The sequence below is a fragment of the Schistocerca gregaria genome, chromosome 5 (assembly GCF_023897955.1).
Source record: "Schistocerca gregaria isolate iqSchGreg1 chromosome 5, iqSchGreg1.2, whole genome shotgun sequence".
Lineage (NCBI taxonomy): Eukaryota > Metazoa > Arthropoda > Insecta > Orthoptera > Acrididae > Schistocerca > Schistocerca gregaria.
In genome coordinates, this window is record NC_064924.1 from 76401385 (window position 1) to 76428903 (window position 27519).

Genomic DNA, 27519 nt, shown 5'->3' on the forward strand with positions numbered 1-27519 from the left:
CCGATTTCGGTGTTATGAACGGAGGGGAAGTACAAATGTAGTCCACATCTTAATTCGAAGATAAGTACTTAGTCGCCTCCACCGTTCGTGGCCAAGTCGCGCCCTGACAATCTCGGGCCTCAGTTATCGTACAAGCTGCAGTTTTCTGAAACTTGTGGTGGCTCTGCAAGGTTGCCCGGGTTAAATGTTTTAAATATTTTGGGGGATTTCTAGAAGAATGTGTCTTAATTGAAACCGTTTTCTAAAATTGCGGTGCAATTCAGCCTCGGTGGCGTATGTCAATTTTGATGGGGAAATAACTGGGTTATTATTGATCAAACTGTCTATAACTTCGTAAAGTTGTTTGGTAATATCTCGCCCGGGAGGGGCGATTTTCAATCTATGTGGAAATAATAACTGATTGCTTGGTTATTTGATGTAAAGTTCATTTTAAATGATTTACCTGGCCTGAGCGGCGGTTTTTTAAATGTTAGTAAAGAGATTAATTTGCTTGTGGTTTCATATAACAATCAGTTAGTAAAATTGGCCTGAGTGGTCGGTTTTTAAATGCTTTTAAAGAGATTAATTCGTTTGTGGTCTTATATAACAAGCAGTTTGTAAAGTTTGCCTGAATGGCGTTTCTTGAAGAAATTATTATCTGATTTATGATTGTAATTCTTTTAATGATTTATCTATGCTGCAAATAAATAAGTTGAAACGAAATGGTCACTGTATGGGTCATGTCCTTCCACTCCCTTTATATTAAAGGTTAAGGAAACTGCAGGTCAAAATAGAAATAACGTTCCAATTTCCTTAACTCGATACAATCCTTTGCCATAGGAGTACCTGAATCTTCTACAACGGTCATTGACTTAAAGCATCAACTGATGCACTAATTAACAAACAGCTCTCTTGAAGTACATTTTTCCACATTTATAAAAGTACAATTCCATCTGATACTTGAATAACTCTCTAGTCCCACTCAGTGATGTTGACTTCTTCAACTGTCACGAGCTGGGGTGGCGAACGTCCATACTTGGCTATTTATTGACTTCCGCACTGTGGTGCGAGAGGACGTGTCTTTTTCATTCCCATTCGTCATTGTCGACTGAAGTGAGGAAACTATCGCAAATGTCTGTGGTGTCGATGAGGATTGGCGACTGTGGTGTGAGACCACATTCATTGTACAATACCACACCTGATAATGGGCATCGCATTGCGTATAGTGTTCGACGACGAGTAACGGTTTTCCACTACCATCGCCGGTGACAACCTGGATAGAGGTCCCATTGTTACTATGTTTTGGAGAGGCACAGCAGAGTAACTCATTCTGTCACCGTGTGGATAACCATCGGATGTGACTTCAGGTCACTGCTGATAATGATGGGGGCAACTCTGGCAGCACATTCGTACATCATAGACATCCTGCGTCGTCACGTGTTACGTCTCATGCAACAGTATCGCGACGCCAGTTTTGACAAGCTAGTCCACAGATGGCACGAGTCTCTGCGGACTTTCTGCGAGATATTAGAGTATTCCGGTGGCCAACGATGTCATCAGACGCGTCTCCAATACATTATGTGTAGCACCAGCTTGGACGTCTACTCCGCTCCACTGGCAGCATGCAGGATATCGAGGGCCAGGTACAATAGTTGCAGGCCAGATAGCCTCTGGAGAGGATGCAATAGCTGCATGACGAGCAACCCAATCGAATGCGTGCACGCGTCCAGGCCAGGGGGCGTGCAACGTCGTGCTTATACAAGGGCCAAGTCGTTTGCAAATCTGAATAGATTCTACAGTTTCTAAAGCGTTACGTGCCTCTCAATTAGTAAGTTTAATTTCGTTTCTTTCTTTCCTTCCGAGTACTTTACCTTTTTTGCCTGGCAGGTACATTGCAGAGCAGTAGTTGGTACCGCCAGTTCCTTGAACAGTCCTCTACAAGACGTCTTGAGTCCACAACTCAAATAAATCGTATTATACACTTTTTGATTTGGTAAATGTGAAGTTAGTCTGATGAGCAACCAAAGGAAAGCTTCCTGTGTATTACAGGATCAGTGTAAGGGAAGTATAGTTGCTATTTTTATTTTTAAGAAACCTATTTCTCACAATATCCACATAGCAAATCAAGATCTAAGGAGTAATACAATGTGTGTTAAATAGTTTTGACATATATGTACCTTTAATACTCAAAACTCTTGTGACCAGACGAAACTACTTTCATCCTGCTATACATGTGTGTTCTTTGTTTGCTCTGGGAGGAGGCGCATCAAACTTGAACACATAAAACAATAATTCCATTTATTACATACATGAAGAAAATATTTACTTAACTTTGACACCCTAGTTTGCCACGGGATTGGCGAATAATTTGCAACTGTCACTGACTGGCAAAGCATCACTTGGTCGACGTTTTAACAAAATGTGCTTTTGCAGTACCAAATGTTGCATTGACGACAGGACATTTCATCAGAAACTTTAACAACTGTCACTGCCCTACGCGATGTCGTTCACTACTGTAGATAAGGACCAAAAGTGGACTGAACTCCTGCATGCTCGACACTATATCGATCTCGGCGTGAGGGCGTTGCTACACTGAGAGGGATGCATGGCTTTCTGGAGTGCCTCCCATTGGTAGTTGCGGATTGCAGCGAACCCGCGCTAATGTTTGTGGTATCGATTCGTGTTTCCAACTTTAGTGTGGCACCGCGATCTCTGGACGATACCACAAAAAATGCAGAAAGAGACCTCTAAAGATACGCTCGTCACCTAATATTTCTTGAAATATGCGCTATTTTTTATGTGTACTATCAGTATGCAGTGATGTAGATTCTTTTTCTGTTGAAGTTCACTGGTCATGGCTTATTGCTTGTGTTTGTGCCGGTACTTAGTCGTGCGACTGTGCTGATCTTCTCCGACAAAGCAATTATTACCACCTCTTACTTAAGTTAGTAACTCTCCGGAGTGTGTATGTGTGTGTGTGTAACGAGATGACAAAAAATCGTAGGATAGCGATATGCATGTATACAAATGGCGGTAACACCACATTCGGAAGGTACAAAAGGACAGTGCATTCGCTGAGCTGTCATTTGTGCTCAGGTGATTCATTGAAAATGTGTCAGGCGCGATTACGGCTGCACGAAGGTAACTAACAGATTTTTAGCGTGGAATGGTAGTTTGACCTAGAAATATGGGACAAAAAATGGCTCTAAGCACTATGGGACTTAACATCTGAGGTCATCAGACCCCCAGAACGTAGAACTACTTAAACCTAACTAACCTAAGGATATCATACACGCTCGAGGATGGAATCGAACCTGCGACCGTAACAGTCGCGCGGTTCCGGACTGAAGCACCCAGAACCGGTTGGTCACCGAGGCCAGCACACATGGGAAATCAACATTCCGAGATTCACAGTCTGAAGAGTGCGCTGAGAATACCAAACTTCAGGCTTTGCCCCTCACCACAGACAACGCAGCGCACGTAACGACCATGAGCAGCGGCATTTGCGTAGCGTTTTTAGCACTAAGAGACAAGCAACGCTGCACGAAATAATGGCAGAAAGCAATTTACGACGTACAACGAAGGTATCCGTTAGGGCAGTGCGCGAAATCTGACAGTAATAGGCTACTGCAGCAGACGAACGACACAAACGCCTTTGTTAACAGCACGAGTCGACTGCAGCGCCTCTTCTAGGCTCGTGACCACATCGGTTGGACCTTACACGATTCGAAAAACGTGGCCTGGTCAGATGAGTTCCGTTTCCAAGCGGTGAGAGCGGATGGTAGGGTTCGCTGTGTTGCGCAGAGCCCACGAACCCACAGACCCATGTTGTTAACTAGGCGCTATGCGATCTGGTGGTGGCTCCATAATGATGCAGGCCATCTTTGGGTGGAATTGACTGTTTCTCTGGTCAAATTACATCTACATCTACATCAACATCCATACTCGGCAAGCCACTTGACGGTGTGTGGCGGAGGGTACTTTGAGTACATCTATCGGTTCTCCTTTCTATTCCAGTCTCGTGTTGTTCGTGGAAAGATAGATTGTCGGTATGCCCCTGTATGGGCTCTGATCTCTCTGAATTTATCCTCATGGTTCTTCAATACAATCACACAATTGGTCTGATAGTCCATATACTCTTACTTTCACTAGACTTCACATATAGGTAATCCAGCTTTTACTGTCAACAACAAACATTCAGGAATGTACGCAAAGATGCCACCAATCTGCATTACCAAACAAAAAGGAAAATTTGTTATTTGTTATTCTCAGCATGGAAATATTACTTGTCAATACACCGTTTCAAAAATTTAGAAATTCTGAATGTTGTATGTTTATTTCCTTCATGTCAAAGTTTCCAACGTTATTACGTTCTGCAGCGAAGTTATTAGAAAATGTATAAGGCGTCTGGAAACTATCAAAAACTACGATCTGAAAAACAGTCAGAGGATTTAACTTATGCCAGTTTAGAAAATGTTAATGCAAATATCGTACTGGGTCATTCTTCTTTTCTTCTACATCTACATCTAGATGCATACTTTATCCTCATGGTCTCTTCGCAAGATGTACGTAAAAGGGGGGGGGGGGGGGGGGCAATATACTGCTTGACTTCTCGGTGAAGGTATGTTCTCGAAACTTTAACAAAAGCCCGTACCGAGCTACTGAGCGTCTCTCCTGCAGAGTCTTCCACTGGAGTTTATCTATCATCTCCGTAACGCATTCGCGATTACTAAATGATCCTGTAACGAAGCGCGCTGCTCTCCGTTGGATCTTCTCTATCTCTTATATCAACACTATCTGGTACGGGTCCCACACTGCTGAGCAGTATTCAAGCAGTGGGCGAACAAGCTTACTGTAACCTACTTCCCTTGTTTTCGGATTGCATTTCCTTTGGATTCTTCCAATGAATCTCAGTCTGGCATCTGCTTTACCGACGATCAACTTTATATGATCATTCCATTTTAAATCACTCCTAATACATACTCCCAGATAATTTATGGAATTAACTGCTTCCAGTTGCTGACCTGCTATTTTGTAGTTAAATGATAAGGGATCTATCTTTCTATGTATTCGCAGCACATTACACTTGTCTACATTGAGATTCAATTGCCATTCCCTGCACCATGCGTCAATTCGCTGCAGATCCTCCTGCATTTCAGTACAATTTTCCACTGTTACAACCTCTCGATACACCACAGCATCATCTGAAAAAAGCCTTATTGAACTTCCGATGTCATCCACAACGTCATTTATGTATGTTGTGAACAGCAACGGTCCTATGACACTCCCCTGCGGCACACCTGAAATCACTCTTACTTCGGAAGACATCTCTCCACTGGGACTGACATGCTGCGTTCTGTTATCTAGGAACTCTTCCATCCAATCGCACAGTTGTTCTGATAGTCCATATGGTCTTACTTTGTTCATTAAACGACTATGGGGAACTGTATCGAACGCCTTGCGGAAGTGAAGAAACACAGCATCTACCTGGGAACCCGCGTCTATGGCCCTCTGAGTCTCGTGGACGAATAGCGATTTTAATTGTTTTTCTATCCCTCTGTTATCTACCATTTTGTCATCTGTGCGACAATCTAGAGAAGGAACTACAATGAAGTCTTCCTCTGTGAAATTAACCGAACGTTGACTGGAAAAGATGTATGTTCGTGTACTTGAAGACCATTTGCACCATTCACACATGTCATGTTCCCTAACAAAACGAATGTCACCGGGCAACAACTTTTTGCGTTTCCTTTGATGAACGTTCTGGACAATTCGAGCGAATGATTTGGCCACCCACATCGCCAACATGCATTGCTCGAACATTTATGCGATGTAATTGAGATGCCAGTTCGTGTACAGCATGCTGCACCGGTAACACTTTCGGAATTATGGACGGCTATAGAGGCAACACGGCTCAGTATTTCTGCCGGGGGAGTTACAACGACTTGCTGATTCCATGTCAGGTCGATCTGCACCCATACGCCAGGGAATAGGAGGCCCGAAATGTTACTTGTAAGTGTCCCATCATTTTTGTCGACACTCTGTATATTTGCATCATCATCCCATTAGCGCCCCACTGTTTTACTTAATTCATGTAGTTTACAGTATTTACGAACTCTCAGGACACAAGACCACTGTACTGGATTTCAGTTTTGCCAGTGGATTGCGTGACATAACGCTGAAAATCCGCAGTTCGTTGAATAGGAGAGATTTTGTACACAGTAGCATAATAAATTACGTTAGTAACTACGTGCGCTGACATGCAAATTCTAGAGCGTTTGCAGAAGCAAGGCAATAGGTTCGCTTTAGTAGGACAGGAATTGCGGACGACTAACTCCTAAAGTTGTAACATTACCAGACTATTGAAGAGTTGCTGTTCATCGGCAATTTCTGAGCGCAAAATATATGTACTATTCGTGAACGTAGTCCTTCCAGAAAGACAACAAATATAGTTTACGCCCGTTGTGGCACCATTTTATTTTCTACTCCACTACCTAGTACAAACGTTTAATGAGCATTGGAACGGTCAAGGGGTTAGCATGTCCTTCCCTTATACGTATCGCTATACAGAGTTGAAATTAGTCAAATGCCTTCAAAGCGACAAATACGCCATTATCAACACCTCGCTGAGATTGAAGAAGGTCCTGCAGTAGGTCTACGAGAAGCTGTATGTTCCTTCGCGGTGCTGCAGAAAAAAGTGGCAGAATGTAACCATTGTACCTGATTGCTTCCAGCGGTGGTCACGGGAATGTACCGACGCAAGGAGACTGGTCTTCGGAAGGCCGAGTGACACTACCGAGAGAGAAGATCATCGTGTTCGGCATATGGCTCTGGCGTATCGTACTGCATCTGCAGCATCAGTCTGAGCACCAGTTGGCATCACAGTAAAACAACGAACTGCTGCACATCGGTTACATCAAGGGCAACTCCGAGCCAGACGCCAAGCAGCGTGCATTCAGCTGACCACAAGCCACGCCATTTGAGGCTTTAGCAGTATCAACCGATAGCTCATTGGAGGAAGGTTGGAAGCCTGTTTTCTGATCAACTTCGGACGTCAACTGCAGCGTCCATGTATTGGCCGACCAAGTGCAACAGTCATGGATCTCCATCCCACAAACTCGCATCCAGCACCTGTACAACACAATGCATGCTCGTTTGCATCCTGGCATTCAACATTTTCGCGGTTACATTGGTTTTTAATGTACCAGAATTTCACATTTGCAATCATCCTATGATCTTGCAACGTTAACTGACTTAAATACGTTACTTATACACTACTGGCCATTAAAATTGCTACACCACGAAGATGACGTGCTACAGACGCGAAATTTAACCGACAGGAAGAAGCTGCTGTGATATGCAAATGATTAGCATTTCAGAGCATTCACACAAGGTTGGTGCCGGTGGCGACACCTACAGCGTCCTGACATGAGGAAAGCTTCCAACCGATTTCTTATACACAAACAGCAGTTGACAGGCGTTGCCTGGTGAAAGGTTGTTGTGATGCCTCGTCTCAGGAGGAGAAATGCGTACTATCACGTTTCCGACTTTGATAAAGGTCGCATTGTAACCTATCGCGATTGCGGTTTATCGTATCGCGACATTGAGGCTCGCGTTGCTCGACATAAAATGACTGTTAGCAGAATATGGAATCGGTGGGTTCAGAGGGTAATACAGAACGTCGTGCTGGATCCCAACGGCCTCGTATCACCAGCAGCCGGGATGACATGCATCTTATCCGCATGGCTGTAACGGATCGCGCAGCCACGTCTCGATCCCTGAGTCAACAGATGGGGACGTTTGCAAGACAATAACCATCTGCACGAACAGTTCGACGACGTTTGCAGCAGCATGGACTATCAGCTCGGAGACAATGGCTGCGTTTTCCCTTGACGCTGCATCACAGACAGGAGCGCCTGCTATGATGTACTCAACGACGAACCTTGGTGCACGAATGGCAAAACGTCATTTTACGGATGAATCCCGGTTCTGTTTACAGCATCATGAGGATCGCGTTCGTGCTGGTGACATCGCGGAGAACGCACGTTGGAAGCGTGTATTCGTCATCGCCATACTGGCGTATCACCCGGCGTAATCGTATGGTGTGCCATTGGTTACACGTCTCGGTCACCTCTTGTTCGCATTGACGGCACTTTGAACAGTGGACGTTACATTTCAGATGTGTTACGACCCGTGGCTCTACCCTTCATTCGATCCCTCCGAAAACCTACATTTAAGCAGGATAAAGCACGACCGCCTGTTGCAGGTCCTGTAAGGGCCTTTCTGGATACAGAAAATGTTCGACTACTACCCTGGCCAGCACATTTTCCGGATCTCTCACCAATTGAAACGTCTGGTCAATGGTGGCCGAGCAATTGGCTCGTCACAATACGCCAGTCACTACTCTTGATGAACCGTGGTATCGTGTTGAAGCTGCATGGGCAGATCTACCTGTACAGGCCATCCAAGCTGTGTTTGACACAATACCCAGGCGTATCAGGGCCGTTATTACGGCCAGAGGTGGCTGTTCTGGGTACTGATTTCTCAGGATCTATGTACCCAAACTGCGTGAAAATGTAATCACATGCTAGTTCTGGTATAATATATTTTTCTAATGAATACCCGTCTATCATCTGCACTACTTCTTGGTGTAGCAATTTTAATGGCCAGTAGTGTATGTATTACAGAAATTTCCTTACTCCACATGAATTATTTTTTGGTATTGTAATTTTTCCGTCAGAGTAAATTAAAGTGTTAACAAGTCTTTCTCTGTAGGTATTTCTCTGGAATTAAGCGGGTGATAAACAACAAGAGAATAAGTGAATAAAACCTTTTCAAATTGGCGCTACATAAAGTACTTTGACAATCAGATGGGTATGTCAGACAACCGTTGAAGAGCATGGGCTGAATTAGGAAGAAAAGATCTTCACTTCGTAACTCCGCTAAATGATGCGGACAGGTGATAGGAGACTCCTGACACATCATGAAACGGTCAGTTTCGTAACTGAAGGGCAGTGTGTGAAACAAAAACTGTAGTGGGAGACCGTAGACGGAATACTCTGCTGCAAATGAATGTAGGTAGTGGAGACATAACACCTCTGTTAGAGAGGGCAAATTGGACGACAGATTTGATTCCAAGGCTCCTGTAGAGAAAATCGCTTACAAGGCGCTACTGTAACCAGTTCTGGAGTACTGCTTCAGTGTTTGAAATACTCTTCAAGTAGGGAAGATCGCAGAGATCGAATTATTCACAGATGCGTTACTAGGATCTGTAACAGGTCAGTATAATCCATACGAAGGTTTAATAGAAAGGCTAGGAGATCTTAAACGGAGATTCTTAGAACAATGGCGACATTTTTCCACGAAATCCTGTTAGATAAATCTAGAGAAGCTGTATTCTGCTGTCATCATTTATTCCACGCAGGTGTTATTATAAGAAGAAACGAGAGATCCCACCACGAACAGAGGTAGACATTTTTTCTTCGTTCAAGTACCGAATCGGATGGAACAGAAAATCGATAATACTGGAACAAAGTACCCTCCGACACACACTGCACAATGGATGCACACAGCATACATACATCTAGAACGGTAAGCTTTCGCGCCACCGCGCCTATGTCTGCGACATCATTTTGCAACCGGGATGCGAGTTAAGATAACGTCAGACCATCTTTTTGGACGCAGTAAATTCAACAGCGGTTAGTATATTTATATTGTACCTTGATGTGGTCCCACTGTTACAAACACTAATGTAGAGTATTTTCGTAATTCTTTATGATAATTGTGGTTCCAAACGTAAATACTGTCCTTCATGAACTGCTTGTCATGGTTAACCAGTTACGGCCCTCACCTGGGGCGTTGTATCGCTGATTATGCTCGGTCGGCTACATATTCTGTTAATTACAACTCAGTGAAATATATCTCTAGATCATAGTACATGATTTCAAAGAGTATCTAAGAAATTTCAGCGCTAATTTATGGTCACTTGTACTTTTAAGGGAACTGAGAAATTATAATGTGTAGTAAGGCTCCTAATACAGAATAAACACCATAAATAAATATTTACGTCTAATTTGGCAAGCAACATCAGTTTTGCAGTAACGATATCGGTCACTAAATAAGCAATTTGCGTTAAGTACTTAATTTATTGTTCTGTGTTTCAAGAGCCACTTTATAATATGGTGAATATTACTATAGTATTAACACAAATCATTATAAAGGATACTCTGCGTAAATGTATGGATGTTTTGCGACTGACAGTATCATTAAGAAAACTAATTTTTTATGTTGCAATCAATGTACGTGTCACATAGCAACGGATATTCAAACTGATGGCGGCTTTGCTCAGATTTGGAACATCATCATGTATCTCACACAGCACTATTGCTTTAATCCAGATTTTTCTAGCTTTCAAGGAAACGTATTTGGGACGCGTTGGAGTTCTGTATCTGCTTTATCTGCAGCGATAATCGAGCATCCGACAAGCGTACTCGCTGCGTGCTAAAAACGAGCTTTACGTCAGTGGAATGTCCATTAAATTATATAAAGTAAGAGCAGAAGTAAAGATAAAATAACCCATGTTCTAGATCTTTCATGTGCAGGAGGGAGTCAAAATAAGCCTACATGCTTACAGTAGTCAATGGGAACTACACAGAAAGTTAAAAAAACGATGCCAGTAGGCTCGGCTTTATCAAAATCATCAGAGGCGAAACATTAACTCATATGGAGTAGGATGTGGGAAGAGGTGCCCTCGAAATTGTAGAGGAAAGGAAGGTGACACTCGCCCGGTAAAGTATACGGAATCAGTATGCCCGCACCACATCTCCGTTTGTTGCCAACTTGGTTTCCACTGCCTTGAACCAAATGCAATGATTGAAGTTTGTTTTTGTACACATTTTATGACATATTCTCATCTTATCTTTCTCTGAGTTTCGATTTACGGTTTACTAAAGGAGGTCATTAGCTCATTGTATTCCAGTAACACACGTTGTCACCTTTAGCATAAGATGACAGAAAGTGCGTATTTCTTCTTGTTCTTAATTTTTTACTGCTTATTCGGCAGAGTATGTTTCATATTACTAGTTTTTAAGGTTCGTGACAAGATAGTACTACCTTCAAGTAAGTTACGTAAATATGTTGCGTGACAGCAGTTTTTAGGACGGCAGACGCCGTTAATTGAATTTTGAAATTGAAAAACCACTTAAAAAGAAAACTTGAAATATTTTTGGTGCTGCACGTAGTCTACAAAAACAATTTTTTTTTAAATGTGATGGTGTTACACATTACAATTCGTAAAGGTTCGTATGCAGGAGGCAGAAATGGGACTAAGGGCTTCTAAGGTAATCTGAAATTTCTTAGCAAATTTATAAACAAGTACTGAATTAATTTTCATCTATTACGTAGGATTGTTTATTAACAAACACAAATTTAAAGATTTTAGTGCGAACCTGGATATTCCACTTCACTTCAAAAACATTACTGGGTACAGGGATGTCGTATCTCACCAACAAGTTAATATCAAGTTTCATTCTTGATAATCATATGCTAGGATCATAATCAATGTTGTTGCGTCTATTTAGTAAATATGCATCTACATCAACACACATATTCTGCAATGCAGAAGGACTTAGTATATGGAGTCTGTATGGCGATGTAATTCTAATTGGTAATATCTGCTGCTGTAGTCATAGAACACAAAGTTTTTTTTTTCGTTTTGTGAAGCGTATAATTTTATATTACTGTACAGAGCACAAAATCGCCCCATATACAAGTAGATAGCCATAAATGATATTTTAAGTTTTTTTCTTTCTACAATTAAGCAATACAATTATCGAAAAAAACATGCCCAAAAGTTCACTTTTTTTTTTTTTTTTTTTTTTTTTTTTTTTTTTTTTTTTTTTTTTTTGCTTCTTGAATATTTGATTGACAGATCATCCTTTAGCTGCTTCTGTCCAGTTCCCTTATTCTACAGAAGCGATTTTTCAACATCGCCCACATGTTGTCCAACACATCCATCATCGTAGCTCATACACACCGTACGTGGAAGTTTATTGTGTTTAAAGTAGCGAAAATGTACGTGAAGCAAACGATATTTACGAGCTAGGTGCCATCGTGTAAACGGCGCTACAGACAGAAATTTTTCCTCAGAAACAGTGAACACATTCTAACTCGGTAAAAGGAAATATGTTCACATTTTGTTTCTAGATTACCAGCGATCTTCGAAATAATTCGGTAATGTTTTTTCAAGCGAGCTCTTCATGTATCAACAGAGAAGTTCGAACGATCTCGAATTTGAAGCGAAACTCTGAATAAACTTTAAAATTTTTAGTAGGGTACATAGTTTCTCTCTCTCTCTCTCTCTTTCTCTCTCTCTCTCTTTGGTTCTCTCGCTCTCTGTAAGTGTGTGTGTGTGTGTGTGTGTGTGTGTGTGTGTGTGGGCGTGTTCCCCTGGCTACGAGAGGTAACGTGTGTATAAAACAAACATGCCAAATCAGAAAACGCGCCTCCCAGACTTTTGTTTCGTGATACGTATGTTAAGTACCATATCAAAAAGTAGTCCTGCATGAAGGAAAATGTGTAAAAGAAAGAATGAAGATTACAGTTTAGCGTACCATAGACAAGGAGGCCATTAGTGACGGAACACAAGCTCGGTTTAGTGAAGGATACGGAAGGAAATCAGCGGGGACCTTTGAAAGAAACCATCCCGACATTTGGCTTAATTTGACTAGGGAAATTATGGAAAAATTTTTCCTATCATTGTACTGAAAAATAACACAAGTTGCCCGTCTCTTATTTCACGAGATTCACAGATTCATCAGTGTGGAGTTCCTAAGTAAAAAATATTGGTTATGAAATTACATTAATTGTTAACTCAAAAAAAAAGGTGGCAATCTACTTTGGTGTGGCAGAATGTTACGGAGCGTGGTGTTATGCGTACACACGGACCCGTCGCTTAGGGGCCTAGGCTGCATTTGAGTTACGTGAGCAATGAGTGTCAGGGGTTTATTTTTTATATGTTGCTAGTTTCCTCAGTCCTGCGCTAACCTCTTCACCTCAGAGCAGCACTCGCACCTACGTCCTCAACTGTTTACTGGGTGCATGTTACAGCCTCTGCCTTACCCTACAGTTTTCATCCTGTGCAGTTCCCTCGGGTACCATGGGATTGTTCCTCGAAGTATTGAGACAGTGCTGTCATCCTGCCTATGACAATGTTTCCTTGGCGTACTCCTGCACGCCGGTTCTGCGAAGAACCTCCTCATTTCTTATATTAACAGTTCTCTTAATTATAAACATCCTTCAGTAGCACTACATCTCAAACGCTTCGTTTCGCTTTTTTTCTATTTATCACACAATCCGCGATTCCCTCCCAAATAGTGCTTACACCGCATGTATAATCTCATTTACTTCTTCCTTAAACACACTACTATTCCCAAAGAATTCTATGTTTGAAACTTCCAGGCAGATTAAAACTGTGTGCCGGACCGAGACTCTAACTCGGGACCTTTGCCTTTCGCGGGCAAGTGCTCTACCAACTGAGCTACCCAAACACGACTCACACCCCGTCCTCACAGCTTTACTTCCGCCAGTACCTCGTCTGCTACTTTCCAAACGAGTTCGAGTCTTGGCAAGGCACTCAGTTTTAATCTGCCAGGTAGTTTCATATCAGCGCACACTCCCCTGCAGAATAAAAATCCCATTCTGTAAATTCTATGTTTACCAGTCTAGTGAAATTTTTTAAGTGCTCCTCGCTTCGTCCGTCACATGTTGTTTCGCTTCCAGGCACCAGAAACCATTCGTGGTCTCCAATTTTGACGTCAACTTTATCGCTAATCACATTTCTGCTAGTCCACGTTCCCTGAGACTTTCTTCTGTTTACTCTCAGTCCACAGTATAATCAGCCTACATGTCGTGATCGTGGGGTTTACCTCGTAGAGTGCTCCGTTACGTTAGTGCGAATGCAGGGACAGATTGCGGTCGATGCTCATACACTGATGAGCCAGAACATTACCACCACCTGCTCAATAGTTGTTAGTCGTCTTTGGAACGAGATACTTCACCGATTCTGCGTATTATGGATCCGGCAGTTTCGTTGGTAGCTTTGTGGAGGTATGTGGCATTAGCTGTCTACGCACAGGTCATGTAATTGTCGTAAATAACGGGCCGCTGATTGACGTACGCGGTGATGCCATCCGACAGCAACGCAGATGGATTCCATAGGATTTACATCAGGTGAATATGGTCGCCGAGACATTGACGTGAGTTCACTATAATGCACTTCAAATCACTAGCAAGATTCTGGCTCCCAGACACGGATAGTTATACTGTTGAAAGATGGCAACGCCGACGGGGAAGACATCAAGCATGCACGGATCTTATAGGTGATTCGCAACTGTTAGCGTATCTTTGATTAATACCGCATGTCTCATGCAAGCGCAGGAGAATGTCTCCCATAGCATAATGCTGTAGCCGCCATGCTGCGTCAGTGGCGGTCTGCACGTTTCGAGCCACCATTCATTTCGGAGACGGCTTTGGTGGAGACGACCATCGACCTAGTGTAGCAAAAACGTTAACCTAGTGTACCAAAAATGTTATTCACCCGACCTGCCGACACGTTTCCTTTGATCGATAGTCGAATCTCGATGGTTCCGTGCCCACTGCAGTCGTTATTGACGATGTGGTTGAGTCAATTTGTAAACGCGTAAGGGTGGTCTGCTGCGGAGCTCCACGCTCAACAATGTACGATGAACGGTATCCTCCTAAATACCTGTGAGTGCACCAGCATGTGATCTTTTGGCAGATATGCCACAGATCAAAGTCTGTCATACTTTACAGAGCAGACAAGCTTCCGAACCCCACGTTCTGTGCAGAGTTGTGAACGTCCAACCATTTAGCGCATAGCAGTAGTTTCACGGTCCTCCTTCCTTCTTCAGTAGATGTTCACGACAGTAGGATGTGGACATTCGACCAGCTTCGCCGTTTCCGAGATACTCGTTCATAGGCTTTCTGTAATAATAATCAGTAGTTTGACAAAGTAGCTCTTTTCCGTGGATTTCCCCATTTGCAGGCCATATCTTCGATTGGGTGATCCCCATACGTCTCTGTTGCGTTTACACACTTTGCATAGCGCTCCACGTGCGCACAACGGCACCAGACGGCATCCAGCCTCGCGGTGGGTAGTGGTCATAATGTTTTGGTTAATCAGTGAATCTATTAGTGCACCTCATCATGCCTCCTCTTTAGCGCTTAAGGTGGTCGAACTTCTCATAAAAATATTTGTAAGCTACAGGGGAAGACGGATAACGTACAATATGTAAAAGAACCATGAAGGAAAAGTAAGAATTGAAGACCGAAAACGGATTGCTGGAATTAGAAAGGGTATAAGACAGGAATATAATCCTGCGCCCCTACTGCTCAGTCAGTACATTGAAGACTCCATAACAGAAAGGTTGAAAAATGAACAAACGAACAATGAAAATCGATTCAGCATTGGTAGAATGACAACCACTTTGGTATGGTCGAATCTCACGTATGGATGGTAAGAGAATATCCCACGAAGAGCGGGTGTGCCGACATGCAGCAATGTGGAAAAGTGGTAGACATTCCTAGGAACGCATTAGTTACAGAGGAGAAGCAGGAAAGGCAGCTGACTGAAGATAATGAAGTAGGCGACAAACGATGTCAATGTAGTTCTACTGCACGTATCCTCACGTAGCGAGAGATGAGAGCACGTAATGCACTCAGCAACATTGTCGAGCATCATCGTTTTAATGATCCAGGTGCTATGGCGTGGCGAAGCACGATGTTACATGGGTGTACTGACTTCCAAATCTTTTGAACACGGCACACTCAGCGGTCAGTGTGATTGTGATACCATACAGGGCGGTCCATTGATAGTGACTGGGCCAAATATTTCAAACAAAAATAAACTACAAAGAACGAAACTCGTATAGCTTAAATGCGGAAACTAGATGGCGCTATGGTTGACCCGCTAGATGGCGCTGCCATAGGTCAAACGGATATCAACTGCGTTTCTTTAAATAGAAACGTTTGTGACTATTACAGCGCCATCTATCACAAAGCGAAAAAAGTAGTCCAACTAAAACAGTCATATTTCTTTACGTACCACACGAATATGTAATAAAAAATTGGGGGTTCCTATTTTAAAAAACGCAGTTGTATCCGTTTGACCTATGGCAGCGCCATCTAGCGGGCCAACCATAGCGCCATCTGGTTGCCCCTTCAAGCTAGACAAGTTTCGTTCTTTGCAGATTTTTCGTTTGCCGCTTATTTCGTGAGATATTTGACTCGGTCACGAACAATGGACCACCCTGTACACTCCTTCCCCACGTGTCTCTTTTCAGGGGTGCATTCAACCCGGTCTCCATTTTTATGGATGACAATGAGCCATCGCACTGAACAGCGCAGGAGAGCAGCTCTTGGAACGAGAGGATGGCCTGCTCGTTTCCCGCGACCTGAATCCGAACGAGCGCGTGTGGGATGCTTTGGGGAGACGCACAACCACACGGAAATATGCACCAATGGCAATCTCGCTGTTGTCAAGGGCACTAGTGGGGTAATAGATCTCTGTACCACTCTGTATCACTAACCGTGTGGTCAGCGTGGCAGCACGTTTCAGATCATGCACTGCAATCCCTGGTTATCACGGACTCTATTAAGAACCACGTCACTTTTAATGTGGCGTCAAATATTTGCAAGTTCATTGAAGAATTCACTTACCCTTATAAGTAAGTCACAGACAAATTAGGGTAGGATAACGACACAATAAAATTTCAGTACACATGATTTTAATATGATGCTTGGCAGCACGCCGCTACTGTAGTTTGCGATCGACAGCACTGCCGAGATAACAAAACCAAAATCCCGCCGCAATCCCAACTGTTATCTGAGCCGTGGTACACTAGCCAAATACACTCAGGATTCTCATGCAAGTCTCTTTATTACCACTGCAGTCGGTTTAATCTTAGTAATCCGCGTCTTCGTACATGTTTTCCTTAAAAATCTAGAGGTTTTTCAGGGATTAGTGCGAAACATAACCTTTAATGTAAACATGGTAACTGCACGCTAAAAGGCAGTTAGTTACATCATTATAGACCTCATAAAACATTGATTCATTCTGTAATCACAATATCACACGTTTCTCAGAGAAGACAGGCCGCCAAGGAAAAAGGAATTACGAAAAACCGCCGACGGCAGACATTTCCAGTGCTTCTTCTTTAGACTGTTAGAGGGAAGTACATTCTATAAATTTCTACCTTTAAGAGAAGTTTAAATACATGAATTAATGCTACTTATACTGAAGAAAATATGTGCTTTTATCTACAAATATCTGATTACCAGACGTTGCTTGTTTACTTACTTATTGCAACTTCCCTTGAAAGGAAAAAAAAATCAAATATATATTGCATTTGAAACCAAAAATCAACTAGAATACTACATCTCTTCATTACGAGATATTTCTAAGAAGTTACAGGGATATCTAAATGACTTATCGTATGTTAACTGGTATGTTTATGGGTTCTATGGAGTTCTGTTATTTTGTATAGTAATATCAGGAGTCCCACAAAATTCAGTAGTAGGTCCTATATTCATACCATTGCTTACAAACGGTTTGTCATCAGTTTTGTCCTACTGCAAGTACCACATGCACGCTGATGACCTCTATTGTACCTGAAATACCTATCGATCACCTTAATATCGACATGTGTACACCATGAATATAAGTGCAGGATACAGGGTTAAAGCTCAACCCATCCAAAACCTGGCCGGTACTCGTCGGTCATTCTAGCCTCATTAGCCCCAGTTATCGGGAATCCCTATCACCTTCAACCGTTAATGGGGAAAATATGACCTCCTCTTCTTCAGTATAGAGAGTAGCAGTAAAACAGATGAAAATCTGTACTGTACTGAGTAGGTAACTGCAATGTGTAAGAAAGAATCAGCATCTCTCCATGTTCTATAAAAACGTAAAAAGCTTATCTCTCTTCAGCTGGAGAAGAAACCTGTAAAAACATTTAACACTGCAGTGATTGATTACAGCGATGTTATACTGCAAAGCATTTTTCAGGAAAACTCATGGCGCTAGAAACTGGTTATTAGAAATTTTGTTCGTTAGATGTGTGATGTTCTAGCCTTTGATCATATTTCACCATCATATGCTATCCTGGAAGCATGCAGACAAGCGCAGAGGTTTATTATCTACTGTCTTATCAACGTGTACTTTTCCCCCATATCCCTTCTCGACCTTAACGCTCTTGTCTGAAACACATTACAGAAACACTCGTTTCCATCAGAGCAATATAGTTTCTTTCCCACTCCACTGTCCAACCACCTTTTTCGAAGTCCGCCTCAGTAACAGGAACCCGACTCTGGAATAATCTCCTGTAGCATATTAGAGAACTGAATAACATATCCAACTTCAGAACACAGTCAATGACATATCTGCAAAAGAGACAGTAACGATTAACATCGTCCCTGTACGCATTCGTTATCTTATACATCCGTCTTTCCAACCTGGTTTTCCTCATTACCCTGTGTTCTTGGTCGATGCAACATCTTTAAATTTCCTTTCGTCACAACCCATTATATCAGAAAACGTCTATTTTGTATACCTAAAGCCCAGAGGGATTAGCCGAGCGGTCTTAGGCGCTGCAGTCATGGACTTTGGGGCTGGTCCCGGCGGAGGTTCGAGTCCTCCCTCGAGGTTCGAGTCCTCCCTCGGGCATGGGTGTGTGTGTTCGTCCTTAGAATAATTTAGGATAAGTAGTGTGTAAGCTTAGGGACTGATGACCTTAGCAGTGAAGTCCCATTAGATTTCACACACATTTGAACATTTTTGCACACCTATAAATTCTTTTTATATTTGGCACTATCATTACTGCTATTATTTTACTTATTATTATTATTAGCGACAGTAGCATCAATAGTACAAGTACTGGCAGTGTTGATTTTATTAGTTCATAGTCAGTATTACTATTCTCACATTATCATTATAAACACTTAAATCATTTTAATACTATTTGTCACACTAAAATTGTTATTTTCTAGGTAACTATGACGTAAAACAGTACTGTATGCATGAAACCCTAGTCTGATGTAGGAGTGTGCCTAATGGTACTAATCAGATCAGGTTCAATAAATAAATAAATGTAGAGTATCCTAAACGTTCTGTAGAATCATATTAGTTCCATTCGACTAAAAATGGTGGACTGAAATTACAATTGAATACTACAGTTGTCGTGTAGCGCCATTCTTGTATCCTGACGCAAGAAGAGAATAGAAGCTGGTTGTGATTAACGGTGCAGATTAAATGGGTATATCGGATACCTAATGAAGACGTACAGTATCTAAATGTGGAGAAAAGAAGTTTATTCCTTAACTTGACCAAAGCAAGGCGTCTGTTGAATTAGCACATCCTGCTGCATCGATGAATTGTCACTTTGGTAATGGAGACGGGATCTGCATAAAATCTCTAGAGAGAGCGCTAGACTTAACTACGCAAAGCAGTAGTTATGGAGACAAGAAGAGTCTTCAGCATGACAGATCTGCGTGGAGACTGCACCAAACTACTTATCAGACTGAGTACTACAATTACGGTAGTTATTCTTACTTTTGCTCTACTGGCCCAACAAACTGCAATCTGTTTTTGGCCTCGTGCAGTAGCCTCCTCGATAGCATTTTGTCCTGGCATCTTCTTCCCTTGCTCCATGTGTCTGAAGACACATGGCCATCTGTCTTATTTTCGGTGTGCGTATAGATCTTCACCGGTCGCATTCCTTCTCTGACACTTCTCCCAATCTTGATCCCTCCTTATATAAACGTGCCGGCCCATCTCAGCCTCCACTTCTTGGCTTCCGCAAAAGAATCTGGTTTATTATACACCTCCATTATACACCTACCGTAGTTCTCCATTTTTTCTTCTTCACCATTCTCCTCCCTGACAAACTGGCCCAAATATCTTCCGTGGGAATTTGTTCTCGAAACCCTTCATCTTTCTCTCCGTAATCTTATCTAGTGTCCATATTTCTCCCCCATGTAGTAATACTGGTCTGATTATAGTTTTATATATCCTTATTCTGGTTCCTCTTGATAAAATTTTGGATGATAGTAGTATGTTGAGTGAATACAATGCTCTGGTTGTCGCTTTTAGCCTCGCTGCCGTTTCTTGTCTCTCATCATTTCTGTTACTTACTCCAAGCGCTAGATCTTTAGACTCCTACTTCTTCGAACACATGGTCATCAGTCTGTATCGTTTCTCGCCTTTTTTCAACTAATTTCTTTCTAGCCTCATGAATTATGTTTTCTCGTCAATTACCTCTAATCCGGCTTCCTTTGCTTTTTGAAATAGCTTTCTTGTCAGTATTTTCAGGTCATCAAGAGTTTCAGCGATTAATATTACATCATCTGCAGAGACCAGTACACTCAGTTTTATTCTTAGGCTAATTCCTTCCTCCGCTTCACTTGTTGCATCCAGTGCTTCCTATATTATTACAATGGACAAGAGTAGTAATATTCCATCTCCGTTTTTGCGTCAGAAGCCATGGAGCACTCTTCATTTATTTTCACCATCACTTTTGAGCAATTTAGTGTAACTTTTGCAAGATTTGTAACTGTTTCTCTGCTTATGCTCTCGTAGGCTTTCTTAAAATCTACAAAAATTACTGTCATTACACATGAAATGTATTCACAGCAGCAAATACGTACAACTATCATGTGTTTAATGGTAAGACAACAGTGAAAACTTGTGCCAGGCCGGGACTCGAACCTGGATTTCCCACTTTACGCAAACAATCGTTTTAACCGGGTTCACTGCGCGTGGACGACTTACGCCCACACCTTGACTTCCGTACGTCGTACTTCATGTGTCACAACCTACATTCGTGCATATTATGTAATTCCCGTATAGGGCGAGGACATTTTTAACTGAAAGTCTCTGCCAGGTGTCGGCAGATAAATCGGATATCGTAGCGCACGTACGGAAGAACAGGCACTGCTGCATGCATGCATGCATGCAGGTCCGATGGAAGATTACATCCTACTTCTTAACAACACAGACACTGCATTATTGCATATCGTAGTAATTTCATTGTTCTACTGTATTCTCAGTATTCTGATATGGCTTCTTTCAGTAAAGATAACCTGATCAGTAGTGGATCGACTCTTCATAATTCCCACTTGATTCTCATAAATTCTCTCTTTTAAATATGGTTCTAATCTTTTCTGGATAATCTTGGAAGAACACTCAGCAGGCTGTGCTGTTTATTGAGTTGCGTTTGTAATTCCTTCGTCCTTGTACATCGCCCTTTTTATGAGTTAGCGCTATGACCGCTTATTTCCACACAGATGGTATGCCTTCCTCACTCGAAATGTTCGTCACGAGCTTGTGTGATTGTTTCGCAATCGTATCTGCTTCTTCGTAAGTAGTTTGGCTGTTATTCCATCTCGTCTTGGAACTTTGTTGCTGTTTGCTATTTAGATTGCGATGGTTAATCAATAATCTCAAATATGATATTCCAGTCAACATAATCAAAAGCCTCCATTAAACCTACAAATGCTGTAAACGTTAGTTTGCGGTTCTTTATCTCTTAAGATAAGTCCTAGTGCCAGTATCAACACGCTTATTCCCAGATTTCTCCAAAACCCTCCTCCTAGGTCTGCCTCTACCAGTTGTTGATTATTCTGTAAATAGCCTGTGTTTTTATGTAACAACCATAGCTTTCTGAAATGATGGTTCGATAATAATCACAGAATTTCATACAAGTATCAACCTTGCAAATTCTCCACCTGTCCTTGTTACAATCGATGTTCTCGTCTAGTAGAAGATGCATTTGCAGTATAAATACAAGCACCTACCTAGTGTCAACTATATTTTTAATCAAACATAAAAGTGTCACGACTTGGTGTCATGGACGACTTTTCACAAACGTTGGGGAGCCATTTTTAATTTTGACCGGTCGGCTGCCGTGCACCAATTAAGAAGATCGCACGAAACCAGGTAGAAGTCGTATTTTGCTCAGTTGCGTCCCACATGTGTTGAACTGACAGGTGAGATTCTTCTTGATACTACTGCTCAACTGGTTGTTTTTCCAACACTGAATTAGCGAGGGTTTTCCCTCTCTGTGACCAGTGTTTCCGCAGTTTACCGTCAGCCGTAGTCATGTGGGTAGCAGTCTCCGGTGGCGATCAGCTGTCAGCACCGCACTGAAACTAGAAAATCAACGGTCTTGTTTTACGTATGGCTTTACATTTCAAATGCAACGCGACAACCTACTTTTACTAAGCAAACGCTGTCATTTTCTATTCCCTGAGGTAAAGCAGACATTAATTCTTCGCCAGCTTGTCAGCGTACAGGTAGTGTCGGCAAAAGGTTTGTAGAATTTTCTCATACGGCATCTGATCTATACAGTCTATCCTTGACTGATTCAAGTAAACAGTGGATAAGGAATAGATTCGACGGCAAATGAGACATCACGTGGACATTCGACGTGTCCTTCATTCCGCTGCATTATGAACGAAACCTGGTTTCCACTGCTGGCTGCTTCTCAAAACGTTTACTCTATGGTAGCGAAATATTAGTGTTCTGTCATTCTTGTGTCACTCGTTTTTATCACTTTTGCATTTTTTAAAATATTTGTAAATGGATTCTATTTTTGTAGGATGTGAATAAACGCTTCTTACTGTGCGAAGGGATTCTGATACGCACTGTAACACTGTATAAGGAAAATGAATCTGTCCTCGACAGTACGAAATTTATCTTCGGGTCATTATATCGCGATTAGTGACAACTGTCCAAAGTGTGAAGGTACGCGCATGAGAGGCAGCAGTAAAATTTTCCATCCGCGGAGAATTTTTGAATGGTTGCGCAAACAACATGCTCGTTGTGCGTGGCACTCCAAATCTTATCGCCGTGGAGTCGCTGTACCGAATCTTTACACTCATAGCGATAAGAGGTATCATACATCTGTCACAGCGGCACTTCTGCTGAACCGGCTTTAACTGCTGAACCGAGGGGATCCAGTTGCATAACGCCGTACCCAACACCTTTTGCAGGTATCAAGGACCAACATCTCTTTGATGAAGAGGTCAGCAGAGACGGAACTCAGGTTCTTGCAGGGAAAGTAAAGAGAAGAAAATCGGCCGCAACGTTATCGAAAGAACCATTCTGCAATTTGCCTTGAGCGTTTTTGGGAAACCAAGGAAAACCTAATACTGGAAGATGGAGGGGTGTTTAAGCAGCCATCGTCGCAAGTATACTGCGCCATCTCGGTCACTATTTTGTAGTTTCCATCAAATACCTGTGTTAAATTAGTACCTCTATCATCTGTACCCGAGTTCGAGTCTCGGTCGGGCGCACAGTTTTAATCTGCCAGGAAGTTTCATATCAGCGCACACTCCTCTGCAGAGGGAAAATCTCATGCTGGAAACATCCCCCAGGCTGTGGCTAAGCAATGTCTCCGCAAAATCCTTTCTTTCAGGAGTGCTAGTTCTGCAAGGTTCGCAGGAGAGCTTCTTTAAAGTTTGGAAGATAGGAGACGAGGTACTGGCAGAAGTATAGCTGTGAGGACGGGGCGTGAGTCGTGCTTGGGTAGCTCAGTTGGTAGAGCACTTGCCCGCGGAAGGCAAAGGTCCCGAGTTAGAGTCTCGGTCCGGCACACAGTTTTAATCTGCCAGGAAGTTTCAGGTTAATTTTTGTTTTCATTTAGTCCGTTGTGTGTCTATTCAGATTTTTTTATTTCTGGAAAAATATGTGAAGGTCTTGAACTTGCCTCGTTTCTAATACGACAGTTCCCTCTGAAGAATATACTTAAAATTCTTGTACTACATTTATTCGGAAATCTTTTCTTACCAGTTTATTCTGGTATTTTCTGTCATTTATTAGTCTCTGCAGTTCTTCGTTAAGTCTCCCTCCTTTTTACAGAGTGAGTACTTTAGCCTACAGACTAGCATGACTTCCGCACATTATCGTCCGCTTATTTTTGGAAGCAATCTTGCTATTCTGGCCTAGAGCTTTCAGTATCTGTTATAAAGTTTCCAGTTCCGTAGATTACAATAAATCCAATTTGAAAATTTCCTCCCTGATAATTCTATTGAACCTAACTAACCTAAGGACATCATACACATCCATGCTCGAGGCTGCATTCGAACCTACGTCCGTAGCGGCAGCGCGGTTCCGGACTGAAGCGCCTAGAACCGCATGGTCAAACATTCCTCTGCCGCACTTCATATACCCCTATAAAGTTATTGTTCTCAGCTGAAAAGTGATATAACATCTGTGCTCCTATGCCCCACTTATTGTTTTTACAGCCAAACTGTTGCTGGCCGTGCACCATTGCCTCAAGTCATCAAAAATGACATTGAGCAATATGGGACTTAACATCTGTGGTTATCAGTCCCCTAGAACTTAGGACTACTTAAACCTAACTAACCTAAGGACGTCACACATATCCATGCCCGAGGCAGGATTTGAATCTGTGTCCGTAGTGGTTCAAGCCATCGTCCCGACAAAATTCTTTCATCGGGATCAGAATAACAACGTTTTAGGAGAAGCATCGTGGCAGTACGGCCGACAGCAATCTTACCCATGAGACACTAGACCGAGACGGCCTGAAGAGCAAAAGCCGGAGTCGTGTTAAAACTTAGCAGAGCAGACCACACGCAATACTCATCTCAAACCGGATTCCTTCCAAGTCTCAGAGCGTGAGACGAACAATTCCAGTTCATCTACTAACCACGCGTTTGCAGGGTCCGCAAATCGCCATTCAGTATCGTCCATTGGCCCCCAATCATTCTTCGTCGCAAGACGCACACCAAATCTAGAAGGTAGCACTTTGATTCACCACGCTGTCAGGAGTGTGAATTAGTGGGCAGTTCACAAATCGATCCGCCAAACTTGTCACTTTGTCGGTACTAACACCTATAGGGTTACGATCGTCTGGAGTGGAAATTGGGACGTGCCCTGATTGGTTTACTTAATCCATACTCAGATTTAAATAACTGCTATCCCTCGACGTCTCAGTAGAGTCATCTTTGGCAGCCATCACATTGTTTATTATATAGCATCTAGGCAAAACTCTATACCAACAATGATTCAAGACTTACATGTTCTCGATGATGTAAATCTGCATCGTCACGTATTTCGACGCTGCCTGACTCAGCAGACGGGTGCGTTTCGAAGGCTGCCGCCGCTGCTCTTCAATTTGCTTATCTACAAGGCCGCGGCTGTCCGCAGACCGCCAGCGGAAAACGATCTCGCGAGACACGCAGAGTGCGAGCAGCTTGTGTTCGCTGCAGCCGCCGGTGGGGGTGAGCACCGAAAGCGATTGTAAGTACTGAACCGAACATCGCTTCTGCCTTGAGTCTAGTGTCACTGTATGGTATATGGTAGGTGTTACGAGAGTAACGCCTCGAAACATTTCCTTGTGAAGGCAAACATCAACACTTTTGTTTAGTTCGTACCTTTCCATCAGCACCTGTTTTCAGAAACGCCCATTTACATTAGTACGTGTTCCTCCAATGCTGTACCAAAGACAACGACGTCTGATATACGCTGTGTGTGTATAGTTCGCGAATGTGCGCTTCATCGAATGATATAAACCGAACAAAACTTGCACGGTCGCTGATACGTGAACAGGTATTATATTGTTCATTGTCCGACGTGGGCACATTGCCCATAAAGTTCGCGTAAAAACTGGGAAGTCACAAATCACTTTAGCCTACAGACTAGCATGATTTCCGTACATTATCGTCCGCTTATTTTTGGAAGAAATCTTGCTATTCTGGTCTAGAGCTTTCAGTATCTGTTATAAAGTTTTTTAGCTTCCCAGTACCAACTCATGCGTTTTAATAAATTCAGTGACTGATTCCAAAAATAATTCGTTTCTGCTATTGTTTTTTTGTTGCTTTTACATCGACCGCATTCCGTATGAGCAAAGTGTAGGCTGTCAGTGGTAACTTTTAACAGCCACGCTCCCGCGAGGCAGATTTTAAAATATGTAAAAATTATGCAAAAACCTAAAAATCGTGCTAAAATCTGTATAGCTTCTAAGTTGCAATATCATCGAATTTCTCTGAAATTTCCGTAAAAGATAAAAACTAGTTATCTTGATAAGAAGTAAAACTGGTGTCTGGCAGAATTAGTAGTGATGCTGGTGCACGATTTGGAACTATAAGAACTGGACAGGAAACGTTATTTCTTGATTTCGAGAAAGCAGTTAGCAGCATGTTATGAGGATTTTCGAGCATAGTGTTTTACCTCCGGCATCTGGAAACCTACTGGTAATGGAGCAACTACACGAGACAGTTTGACTAACGATACGTAGTGAACATACTAAAACGCTCGTGATATAAATCTAACATGTTCACAAAAACAGAAAACGCATCACGGAAAATGAAATACTTAGGAACAGGTAATGGAACTGACAGTTTTCGTACATAGAATCGAAATTTGTAATCGGAAACTCAGTTGGACTAATAACGTCTCAAGTGTAATAATGTACATATTTGTGCTTCACTAATTTTGATAGAATGGTTTCTACATCTACATCTACATCTACATCCATACTCCGCAAGCCACCTGACGGTGTGTGGCGGAGGGTACCCTGAGTAACTCTATCGGTTCTCCCTTCTATTCCAGTCTCCTATTGTTCGTGGAAAGAAGGATTGTCGGTATGCTTCTGTGTGGGCTCATGGTCTCTTCGCGAGATATACGTTGGAGGGAGCAATATACTGCTTGACTCTTCGGTGAAGGTATGTTCTCGAAACTTTAACAAAAGCCCGTACCGAGCTACTGAGAGTCTCTCCTGCAGAGTCTTCCACTGGAGTTTATCTATCATCTCCGTAACGCTTTTGCGATTGCTAAATTATCCTGTAACGAAGCGCGCTGGTCTCCGTTGGATCTTCTCTATCTCTTCTATCAACCCTATCTGGTACGGATTCCTTTAATGTTACGTTACGTCGTAAGTACTGCATAACTGAAAAAGTATAAAACAAAAGCCGTATCATTTTTTACTCGTAGCAAAATGAGTGCGTATAAACTCATACCTAGTCGCATTTCACTAATATGAATGTAGATAGTTTGCGTATTCCCTAAGACTATACAGTAAACGAAAATCGTAGGTTGGAATGGAAGTGATAGCAGGCAATAGGCAGAAGATAATTACTTAGAACCAGAGTAAATGGAGTATACTGTTAAAAGTGGAATGATGGGGCCGAGATTGCGGTCAGCTAAGGGAATCTGGATAAAAGTTTGTTGGGACGCAATATGGAGAGTGTGTAGGTGAGGTTAGGGGGACTGTTTGTATAAAGGTGACAGAAAACGAGGGATAATAATTAGGAATAAAACCATTGGCTGGTCAGTATTCAGTTTTCGGAAAGCGCAAGAAATCCGAAGGCGTTAATATGGTAGAAAGGGATGAGAGTGTGGGGAGAGGACACTTCTCGTAATATATTCTCACGACATATACGAGGGCAAAATATAACTGGCCCGTGAAATATTTATAACACTGGAGTAGAATTGACTCCTTT

At 42.3% G+C, this 27519-nt stretch overlaps 2 protein-coding genes across 3 annotated transcripts in view; one reads left to right on the forward strand and one right to left on the reverse strand.

Annotated features, from left to right (window-relative positions):
- LOC126272930 (lachesin-like) overlaps positions 1 to 27519 on the reverse strand; it is a 2822604-nt gene that overhangs the window by 783905 nt on the left and 2011180 nt on the right. The window lies entirely within an intron of this gene.
- The window catches only part of LOC126272928 (UDP-glucosyltransferase 2-like), a 57734-nt gene continuing 55436 nt past the window's right edge, over positions 25222 to 27519 (forward strand). The window contains exon 1 of one of the 2 annotated variants that reach the window (XM_049976222.1): positions 25222 to 25318. The gene's annotated coding sequence lies outside the window, so the exon portion shown is untranslated. The remainder of the gene's footprint in view (positions 25319 to 27519) is intronic. The other variant, XM_049976223.1, reaches the window with a different exon arrangement.